The 9,565-nt window shown below is 43.9% G+C and overlaps 1 protein-coding gene across 1 annotated transcript in view; it reads right to left on the reverse strand.

Moving 5' to 3' along the window:
• The window catches only part of MGLL (monoglyceride lipase), a 129,239-nt gene extending 128,407 nt beyond the window's left edge, over positions 1 to 832 (reverse strand). Inside the window, exon 1 of the mRNA XM_019504942.1 lies at positions 769 to 832. The gene's annotated coding sequence lies outside the window, so the exon portion shown is untranslated. The remainder of the gene's footprint in view (positions 1 to 768) is intronic.
• Positions 833 to 9,565: the final 8,733 nt, after the last annotated feature.

Consider the following 9,565-nt stretch of genomic DNA (forward strand, 5'->3'; position numbering starts at 1 on the left):
AAGCAGATACACCTCCCCCCCCCAATCGCTCTTTGGGGGACGGCGACTCACCACGTGGAGTGCACAGCGTGGCTTGCCCCTGTGCTGCCGGTGCCGGTGGGAGGGGAAAGGGGGGGTACTTTTGCAGGCAGCATCCGAGGCCCCGGAGCACCGCCGCTGCAGGGAGTTTGCGACTTTCCGGCACGCGCCGCCGGGGCCCCGGGGGGTGGCTGCTGGGCTGCTCCCTGCGGGGGCGGAGAGCTCATCCCCGGGCCGCAGAGGAGCCCGAAGGAAGGAAGGAAGGACCCCCCCGTCCGCACCCCCATCCCCGGGTGCGATCCCTGCTCGTGCAGCAGCCCCGCCGAGCTGCCCCCTGGGGCTGGAGCAGCTGCCGCCCCGGCTGGGGGAGGGGTCCGCCCTCTGGCTGCACCTGAGCTCTGTGCCGCGAAGCCTGAAGCAAGCGGGAGCGAATCCCCCTCCAAACCCCGGGACAGCGGCAGGTCCCAGGTACAAGCCTCCGATTCCCCCTCCTCGCTCGGGGGAGGAAGAGCCTCGTGCCGCTTCCTTCGCTTGGGATAAGGCCATGGAAAGGGGCTCGGTGGCCCATGTCCGGCCGCAGCCCAGAGCCAGGGCTCGGCCCCTGGAAGTTGTTCTGGCCCCCCTGCCTGAGCTGCCAGTGGAGCAGGATGCCCTGCCTGCGTCTGGCATCAGGACTGCAACAGGAAAACTCCCTCAGGGCCTAGACTAGGAATCCAAGCCCCTGGTTCATGTCCCCAGTTGTGAACCCACCTCAGTGGTTTTGGCTCTGGTTAGATCCCAAATCCCAGAGAGGCCTAGGCCAGTGCTGCTGCTCTCCTGACTTTCAGAGCTACTGAATCCCAACCCAGAAGCACCAGTCCTCTTGAAGTGAGTCCAGATCAGCGTCCGAACACCACGTCACTGGCTCATCTCTAATTAAACCCTGCTCTACAGTATATAACAAACACTTATGAGAGCTGTCAAAGCACAATTCTCTTGAGGGTGAATAGCCGCCCAGGTCTAAATGAGCCTCACACTAAACTGAAGAACTTGATCCTCTGGTTCTAATCCTGAAGAAATTCCTTACTTAGCATGAATGGAGCACTTGACATGCTGCCTGCATCAGGAGTGCCGATTCAGGCCTTTTATGTTTCAGCATAGCCTTTAATTTCTATATGTCTACCTGTACCTGGGGGCCTCTGAGTATCTTTAAAAAAGCCCTCTGTAAACAATATTTATTTAAGCAAGGCAACATACTCTTAGAAAAACCTAATCTAGGAACAAAGGCAGAACAAAGGAAGGGGAAATATAATTAATATCTGCAACAACCGATTCATTTTTGGGGTTTTTTTTAAAGGAAATCAAAGGCAGATTGTTTCTCTAATTGGCATTTCTATTTTTCTCTAATTGGTATTTCTATTAAAAACTTTAAAGGGGTTTATAGTTCCCAACTGCAAAAGCACAGTCACCTATTTCCAGTAATGTTTGAAAATCCAGCTCTGGCTGTTTCTAATGAGTAGGACTGAGGATTCCAGGCCAGGAGGGACCTGAACGGGGCCCGGAGAACAGGACTTTCAAAGAAGCATGCGATAGACTGCATCGGCTTGTTGGGCCCTTGGGGCTGTGTGTTGCTAAACAGCTATCGCATTCCACTTCAGAGGAGGTGAGGTAGAGGTAACACCTTGAATACATAAAGCATGCAGAGATCCCATGGGGCATTAAATATAAATTATTACTGTATGTATGGCTACCACCTGAACAATTAACCTCTAATCCACCAGCCCAGCCTGATGGGTCCAGCTTCTACATTCCCAGCATGGTCTCAATTCTTACCATTTAAATGGAAGCTGTGGGTATACCAAGAATGCAGGATTCTACCCCAAAGCGGGTATGGATATTTGGGGTAAATCCCTTTATGGACACACCCATTTTTCTTGTGATATAAATTTAAAAGCCAATGAGAAGCAGTTGCTTGGCGCTCTGGTATTCCTTGTGGGTTTTGGGGGAGTCTTGAATGAAAAGCCACCTGAGGACATTGCCTGGGTTGGGATGGAGAAGCCTACCTGTTTTTGAGATTAAGACAACATGTAAGGATGCAGCACAACCAGTATGGCAACCAAGGGAGTTCTGAGTATGAAGTGTTTATGGGATTATGAGCTTTTCCCTGTGGAATGACATATGTTGAAAAGACATATTAAACTAAATCCAACTTCTTAACAGAAGTGGATCTTTACATTAACTTGTGGCTACACAGCTTACACTCATGAGATACATCCGAGGAAAGGGGGTGAGTGTGTGAAGGGCGAAACCCTGCTTTCTTTACTGGACTCCTGTGGTGCATGCATGAACAGCGGAGGCAATGGCCCTAGAATAGACAAACGCCAAAAACAGAATGTGACACTTGAAGGAAATACATAGGTGAGGATTGTATGACCACAGGGCAAAGAGATGGGAGACGAAACAGAGAGAAGGAGGGTGGAGAAAAAGAAGGATGGAAACAAGCATAGAGGAAGCTGGCAGTGAAAGAAATGGATCAGGGTGTTCCTGAGTTTGTAATGGCTTATTTCCTGTTGGCATGCTGACATAAATCGACCCCATGGGATCCTTCTGCTCCAGTTGACCGTGGGACCCAGTGAAACTGCAGCAGTATATTTGGATTTGAAAAGGTGATTTAGGATTCAGCCGGCTGTATGGGCAACACTATTCGGGTTTCTGCGCAATAGGATAATCAAACAGTCCGCTTTGCTGATGCTGTGGAACAAAGAGGACCTCAGGAAGCAATATTCAAATGTACCTAAAACTATTTAGATAAGAAAATCTGCTAGAAAGGTGACCTAGGTCTTAAGCTACAGGATACAGGGAGCAGCTGGGAAGAACTGCAGCCAGTGTAGGTTAGAAGTGCATACTGGGAACAAGAAGAGATGAAGGGTAGGGAAGAGGCATTAAAATGCAAGAGAAAAGTAAAGGCAGCCAAAGTCACAACTGCAATCAGTTTACAGTGATTATTTGTTTTTTGCTACTCAGATGGGCTAATTCTTTTCTTGCCTCTAGGTTGAGTTCAGTCTCTGTGCTTGAGCTTTTGTGTCCTTTCTACTTTTTAGCCTTCCACCTGGTCTTACTAAAGAAGGGCACCCAGTGAGGAGTGGGATAGGGTGAAGATCTTTTCTCTGATCTTAAGATATTCAGTTTAATTCCTTGCAACAGTCTTTTAAAAATGAGTCATGAGTTGTAGAAGAATATTATGAATTATAATGTTCTTGTTAATCACATTGGTTGCTTCAAGATAGTAATAGGGATGCTGCCTAGCATACCATGGCCTGTTGCCTTTTGCTCCCATTCACTAGTTCACAAAATGGCTTAGCACAGCAGATCTCAAATATTTGGGGGTTGTGTGTCTGTATGGTTCTATGTTTCCCTTCTGCTTTCCCACGCCTTCCCCTCACATACACTGCAGAAGTTTCTGTAAACCACCAAGAGTACCTGATCTCAGTTTGAGAACCACTGCTTTAATAATGGGCAGAGCAGGGGCTGGGAGGTTGGACACATAAAGCACTTCAAATTACACTTTGGTTGAAGTGCTTTTGAGTTGTGGTATGTCTGTAGTATTTGGACATACAACCCCTCCCAGCTATACTCTCTCAGATCCTACCAGAGCTGCTGCTGCTGCTGTACAGTTAGGGAGCTGGTTTCCGAAGGCAGTGCAGCATCTGTAGATATTTGACTCCTCCTGTTGGTGCTTCTTGCTAGGCAGTTACTCATCCATTCCCTTTGCAGCAGGCAGAGAATGGAGGCCTCCAAATGCTGGAAAACCTAAGGCTCTTTCATTCCTTGTCTGAGTTTAGGGAAGTCACATTAGCCATGCTTTTCCCTCTCTATCACAATGGGCATAATAATAATTAATCTTTAAGGTGCTCTAAGGGCTTGGAATGCAAAGTGCAGGCAGAGTGCAGAGAATGCTCCTTGTGGGAAATATAAATGAGAAATCTGATTTATTTTGCTGGAGTTAAAAGACTTTGCAGTGCTTGCTCTCATTGAAGCCACTGACAAAAACTCTGACTTCAAACAGTAGCACTTGGATGAATAAAATGAGCCAGGTTTGCCCTTAACTCTTGGTGTTTAACATGATCATAAATACACACTGGAAAAAAAAACAACCCTTGCAATTAAGAATACATTGTATGCATGCAACTTTTCATCCTTTCCATGAATATGACCCTTCCTACATATTTTTCAAAACTGGCTGATTTAATTAAACAAGAAATATCTGGGTTTTTAAAAAAAAAAAAAATCCAGGATATTTGTGCTGAGATTCTTGCACATCTTTCACATAGAAAAGATGAAACACATCCATCAAAGTAGAAAGTTAAAACCTAAAGACTGAAACTTCATCTTAAGACCTTGTGTACATGAAGGAATTGACCAGCATATCTATTCCAAAAAAATTCCTCTGTGTGCATACTCTATTCTGAATTAAAAGTGAATTTTAAGTAGAAGAAGTATTCTGAAATAAACCACTTATTCTGTCCACAGTGTCCACAGAAAAGCTATGGTGGAATAATTTGTTCTGCGGTAGCAGAGCCTGTCAATACCCCTGTGTAGACAGTCCCTAGGAGGTGAGCTTTGGGAGCTGCAGTACTAGCTGACCTTCTGAAGTCCCTTCCAGCCCTACTATGATTCTGTGATGCTCAAAGGTAACAGCAGGTAAGTACTGCAATTCCTGAGCACCAGAGGGCACACTAACAGCTTTTCTTTAGACAGGATACATAGGGAGGCAGACACTGATGAAGGCTTGGAAGAATATATTTGAACAGGCTTTCCTTGTGGTTTGCTTTTTCTCTTTTCTTCTTCCCTTTTTTATCATTGCTACTGATATATATTTCTAAACAGAAGCTTCCTGTGTAATGTCATTAGCCTGCTTTTCCTGCGTGATTCACTTACATTGTGCATGTGCATGGCCGTGTTACATATGTTGGATGTGGGCATAATTGGAGGGAAATCCTGTCTCTTTCATTGCGAGGAAAGGCAGATTCACGAGTCTGTTCCGGGACAGCATTTCCTAGGTTACTGTGATGTAACTTCACATAGCCACATTATTATAATTACTATTACTGCTATGCTGCCAGTCATATCAGGAGAAAACGGAGTTTTTCCCCATATAAAATGGCATTAAAAGTTGTCTGAAAAGGAAAAAGTCCTAAACTTTTAATTTAAAAATATATTTAAAGAAAGCAGTGCGATAACATAATTTCTTTCCTAGTGGAATCACAGCCTTGTATTTCAGAATGGCGTATCTGTTCCTCCTCTCATTTTTATTACTGAGGATCACTACACAATTCACTTTACAAATCCAGCCTAATTGTGTCAGGACTAAATAATACAACAACAAGATACGGTAGTTCTGGGAAGGGCGGAGTGGTGCTTTCTTTTGGAACTGGAAGCATTGACTGAAGAAGAGTTATTATTGTGCAGCCTGGTTTTCTTGCTGCTTTGCCAATTGACAAAGCATCATCCATCACGCTTTGCATTCCAATTTTTCTTTGCATGTTTTCCAGCTCATCATAACATAATTATGTTTCTGTTTCTTCCAGCCAGGGGCCGATACTTTCTTTTACTAAGACAACAGCTGCACAGCACAACCTTGATGAATCCCCATAAGGGTAAAATGTGTCTGTGGTGCTTGTTTCTGCCTTGGCAACCCAAATGTTCAAGCTCTCTTTTTTTTTCTTCTTTTGACAAATGCTGTTCTAAAATGCACCCAACCCTGGTGCTTTCTTAACGTTTCTTGAGCTGCTGTTTTAGGTTCCAATTTAGCCTTGAAATATTAATGCAGTTGTGATTTTGCAGGCTGATTCTGTGGTACTGCCTTTTATAGGTCTGTAAACACCAAGATCAAATGATACAGAACCATAATAAGGGATTTATTTTATGGATAGAACACCATGTTTATGAGTGAAAATCACCAGTGCACAGAGGTCTACGGTCCCGTTCCACTTATAAACTGCCTCTTTAGGGAGCTTTAATGTTGTGGCAAATGACTCCCTTGCTCTGTGCCTCAGTTTCCTTGCCCCCCACAGCAAAGTGGGGATACTGCTGTCGACCCTCTTTGCATACAGTGCCCTGATGAAAAGTGCTCCACAGGAGCCTGGCTAATATCATTTGATTAAAATGTTTAGCTGTTATTAGCACTTTTTAATTCGTTCATTTCAAAGCGTTTTAGAAATGAAGCCAAGTGTTATCATCCCTCATTTCTGAGGGAGAAACTAGGCCACAGAAAAATAAAATGACTTGCTCAGTGTCAGAAGCAAGGCGGGAACAAAAGTCAAGCTTTGTGTCTCCCAGGCCATCGTCTTGTCACCATAGCAAATGTTCTCTTCACGAGGGCAAATGTCACTCATATAGTAGCATGTTCTCATCTCATTGTGTTCTGCATCAGGCTCATCAGAAGGAGCGTCTGTCCATTGGAAAGTAGATATGATTAATATTGTGACCTCTGGTGATCATTACAGAATCTATCATATACTTTGAAAGAGTTGAGGAGCCAGTTCTAGTATCTTGGCCAGTTTACATTTGCTTTGTTTATCTGTTGGGTGTTTTTTGCCATAGCTGCCAGCTACCAGCCCGACATGGCTGCATTTTAGTGGTAATAATTCTAATAGTTAGGATTATCTGGATTTTGCTTTGGAATAGCAGATGCAACTTCCCTTAGTTGCAAAGGCTATTGCATTCAGTTGCACCAAAAACCAGGGTGGTGGTTAGGTTTTTATAGACATCTGCATCATCCTATGTTCAAAGTGGAATCATGCAGTTCTGAGAGTGTTCATTCCTAGTAGTTCCATGTAAGCGTGAGCATATGCATGATTCAGTCCAGTAGTTTTCAAGCTTATTTGGGCTTTACTTGAAAAATGTTGCTGTTTATACCCTTATACCCAATATTTCTGTTGTCATTGACATCAGTGTGTGGCAATGCCTTTAATCACTGCATGCTGACCAATCAGAGGCTGCTCTGCCATTATTAAAATTTAGGTACATGCCCCGTGGCAAAGCACCACATACCCTGGTGATACATGTACCCCAATTTAAAAATCTTGTCCATTTAGCTTTGACCGTGCTTTGGAAATCTTTGGTTAGTACAAAAAGAGCATGTAATAATTTATTACTATCCACCGTGCTGATTTGTGGTTTGACTGGATGTCATGCCCTTTGATGGTGAGGGTGGGTGAGCTTTTTTATGACAGCCTATTCCTAGCCAAGAATTGTGAATACAGTTTACCAGCAATTTGTGGGTGGATGAAAAACACCACCAGCTTGTTGCCTTGACCCTTGCCATATACCTGCGGGTCACTGGTATGTAGCACAGCTGCATGTCTTGCCATGTCATGTGGTAAATTCCAGCAACAGCAATTGCGATGAGATTTTTTTTTAGGTTTTCTTGAATTCATATTTGGTGTCTTTGCTTAATGCACTCACATCTGCCAACGTCTGACTGTGCAAAACTTGCATTCTCTTTCTGATTCATGTAAAGTAATTGCTTCCTAACATCTGCATAGCAGATTTTGTAGGAAAAGTAAGTCGGCAAATATTTAAAAAATAAATGTATGAAATCTTTAACATCTCTATTGCTGGGTTTTTGTTATCCACAGCTGACTGGATACATTCCCAGCCAGGAAGCTGTTTCAGCAAAACAGTTGCATTAGTGATTAAACCAAGGGCCTGATCCCACCCTCATTTACACCCGAGTAAATCAGGAGAGACTGTATTGACAGCAAAGGAGTTATGCCAATGGAAAATTGGGGCGAGAGGGAAAATAGGCATCATAGGCATCTCCGAGTGGCTGAGAAAATTTACTCTCTATACTTTGGTGGCTCACATTAATTTATGGGCCTTCAAACAGTGACTACAAAATGCATTGCTTTTGACTATCACTATTTTTAATATGGTATCTTTTTTAACATGGTATCATGGCACTACCTAGGAGCCAGAATCAGAATCAGGTCCCCTAGTGCTTAGCATTCAACCCTAGCCTCATGATTTTAAATGGGGCTGCTTTTAGTAGTAAGTACTATACACTGCTCTGAGGGTTTGCAGTACTGGTCCATCATTATTCATTCTTATTTACATTGTGCCAAAAATGTGCGGGTTCATTAGAATCGACTGTATAGTTAGTAGGGCTGGAAAATGCATTCATTGATATTCTTTCTCCACTATATTAACACAAGTTATAATTAATCTGGAGATGTCGTGTGAGAGAGACAATGCTAGGCAACGAATGTTCAAGTCTCACCGAGGGCAGGGCGCTTCTCAAGTGCCTTCCAAGTACTGGACTGACAGGGCTGAGGAGTAAGACAGCATACAGTGGTGATACCACAGACCCCATCATTATGTCTTGGAGATGGGCTTTCAAGTGAAATAGATGAATGTTAAACCTCTCAGGGCCCTTAATGTCTCTCTTAATGAGTTGATTTGTTAAGTGGCAGTGATAACAACATCTACTGTTATGGTATCTGTCTGCTGAGAGAAAATCAGAAATGTATCACAGTAACAACTGTCAAGCAGAACATCCGTTTGAGATGGCAATCTGCACGTGTAGATGCCAGCCTAAACCTGCTTACTGCAGAGTAAATTTAATGTGCAATAAATGGATGTGTAGACATACCCTGTATCTCATAAATGTTAAGCCAGTCTCATGATTTTTGAATATGGCCATAGCTGAGAATATACAGGTTAAGTAATGCACTTCCATATGCAAGCAGCTCAGAAGGAGAAAGATACAGCCAGGTCCTGGAAGGGCACAGGGAGAAAGCAAAATGTTCGGCACTGAGCTGCAGCAAAATGGCAGACTCTATGGCCAAAACAGGGCATCCCACAGCAATTTGGTTTTCTGTAGACATCTTCATACTTCTTGTTTATGAACTTGATCCTGCAAACACTACCTAGCCAAGTGCTATTATGAGCTGTCTCACTGAATCCCTAGTAGTAAACATGATGCTCAATAGCATGCGTGCGCTGGTTTTAACACCTCTGGAAACACTTTGAAGATGTCCAGTATTATGCTACACTTGCTCAGATAGTAGTGGTGAATCTTAGAGCTATTTTTCCCATTTAATTTTGTTTGAACATGTTGTTTTCTCCAGGAGTTTGAATTCAACTCTCAGGGCATGTTTATAGGCACAAGATGGCACCAGGCTGAAATGTGCCACTCAGCACATGTGCGAGCTCCCAAACCAGACACATGGCAGCTGTGTTAGAGGGAGGGTGGTCACTGGGCTTTGTCCCTCAGTTGGGCCTACTGCACACACAGTGCTACACTGAAGTGTGTGTGCACCAGTTCAGAAGCATGTGACAGTGCAGTCCTAGCATAACTCAGTACAGGGCCACGTGGCTTCATGGGAACACTGAGGACCACTGTCTATTCATCAGTTGGCTTTCTAGGTGGACTTGGGCAGGGAGTCCCCTTAGGTATCTATGTCCTGAAAACCTGTTACTACAAAAGATGGGTTAGTCCATTCCTTTTCCCTGCTTCTTTTGTTTTATGACTCAGTTTTAAGGGGTCAGGTGTTGGTGTTACAGA

This window comes from Gavialis gangeticus, unplaced genomic scaffold (assembly GCF_001723915.1).
Source record: "Gavialis gangeticus isolate Ggan-Ray unplaced genomic scaffold, GavGan_comp1, whole genome shotgun sequence".
Taxonomy (NCBI): domain Eukaryota; kingdom Metazoa; phylum Chordata; order Crocodylia; family Gavialidae; genus Gavialis; species Gavialis gangeticus.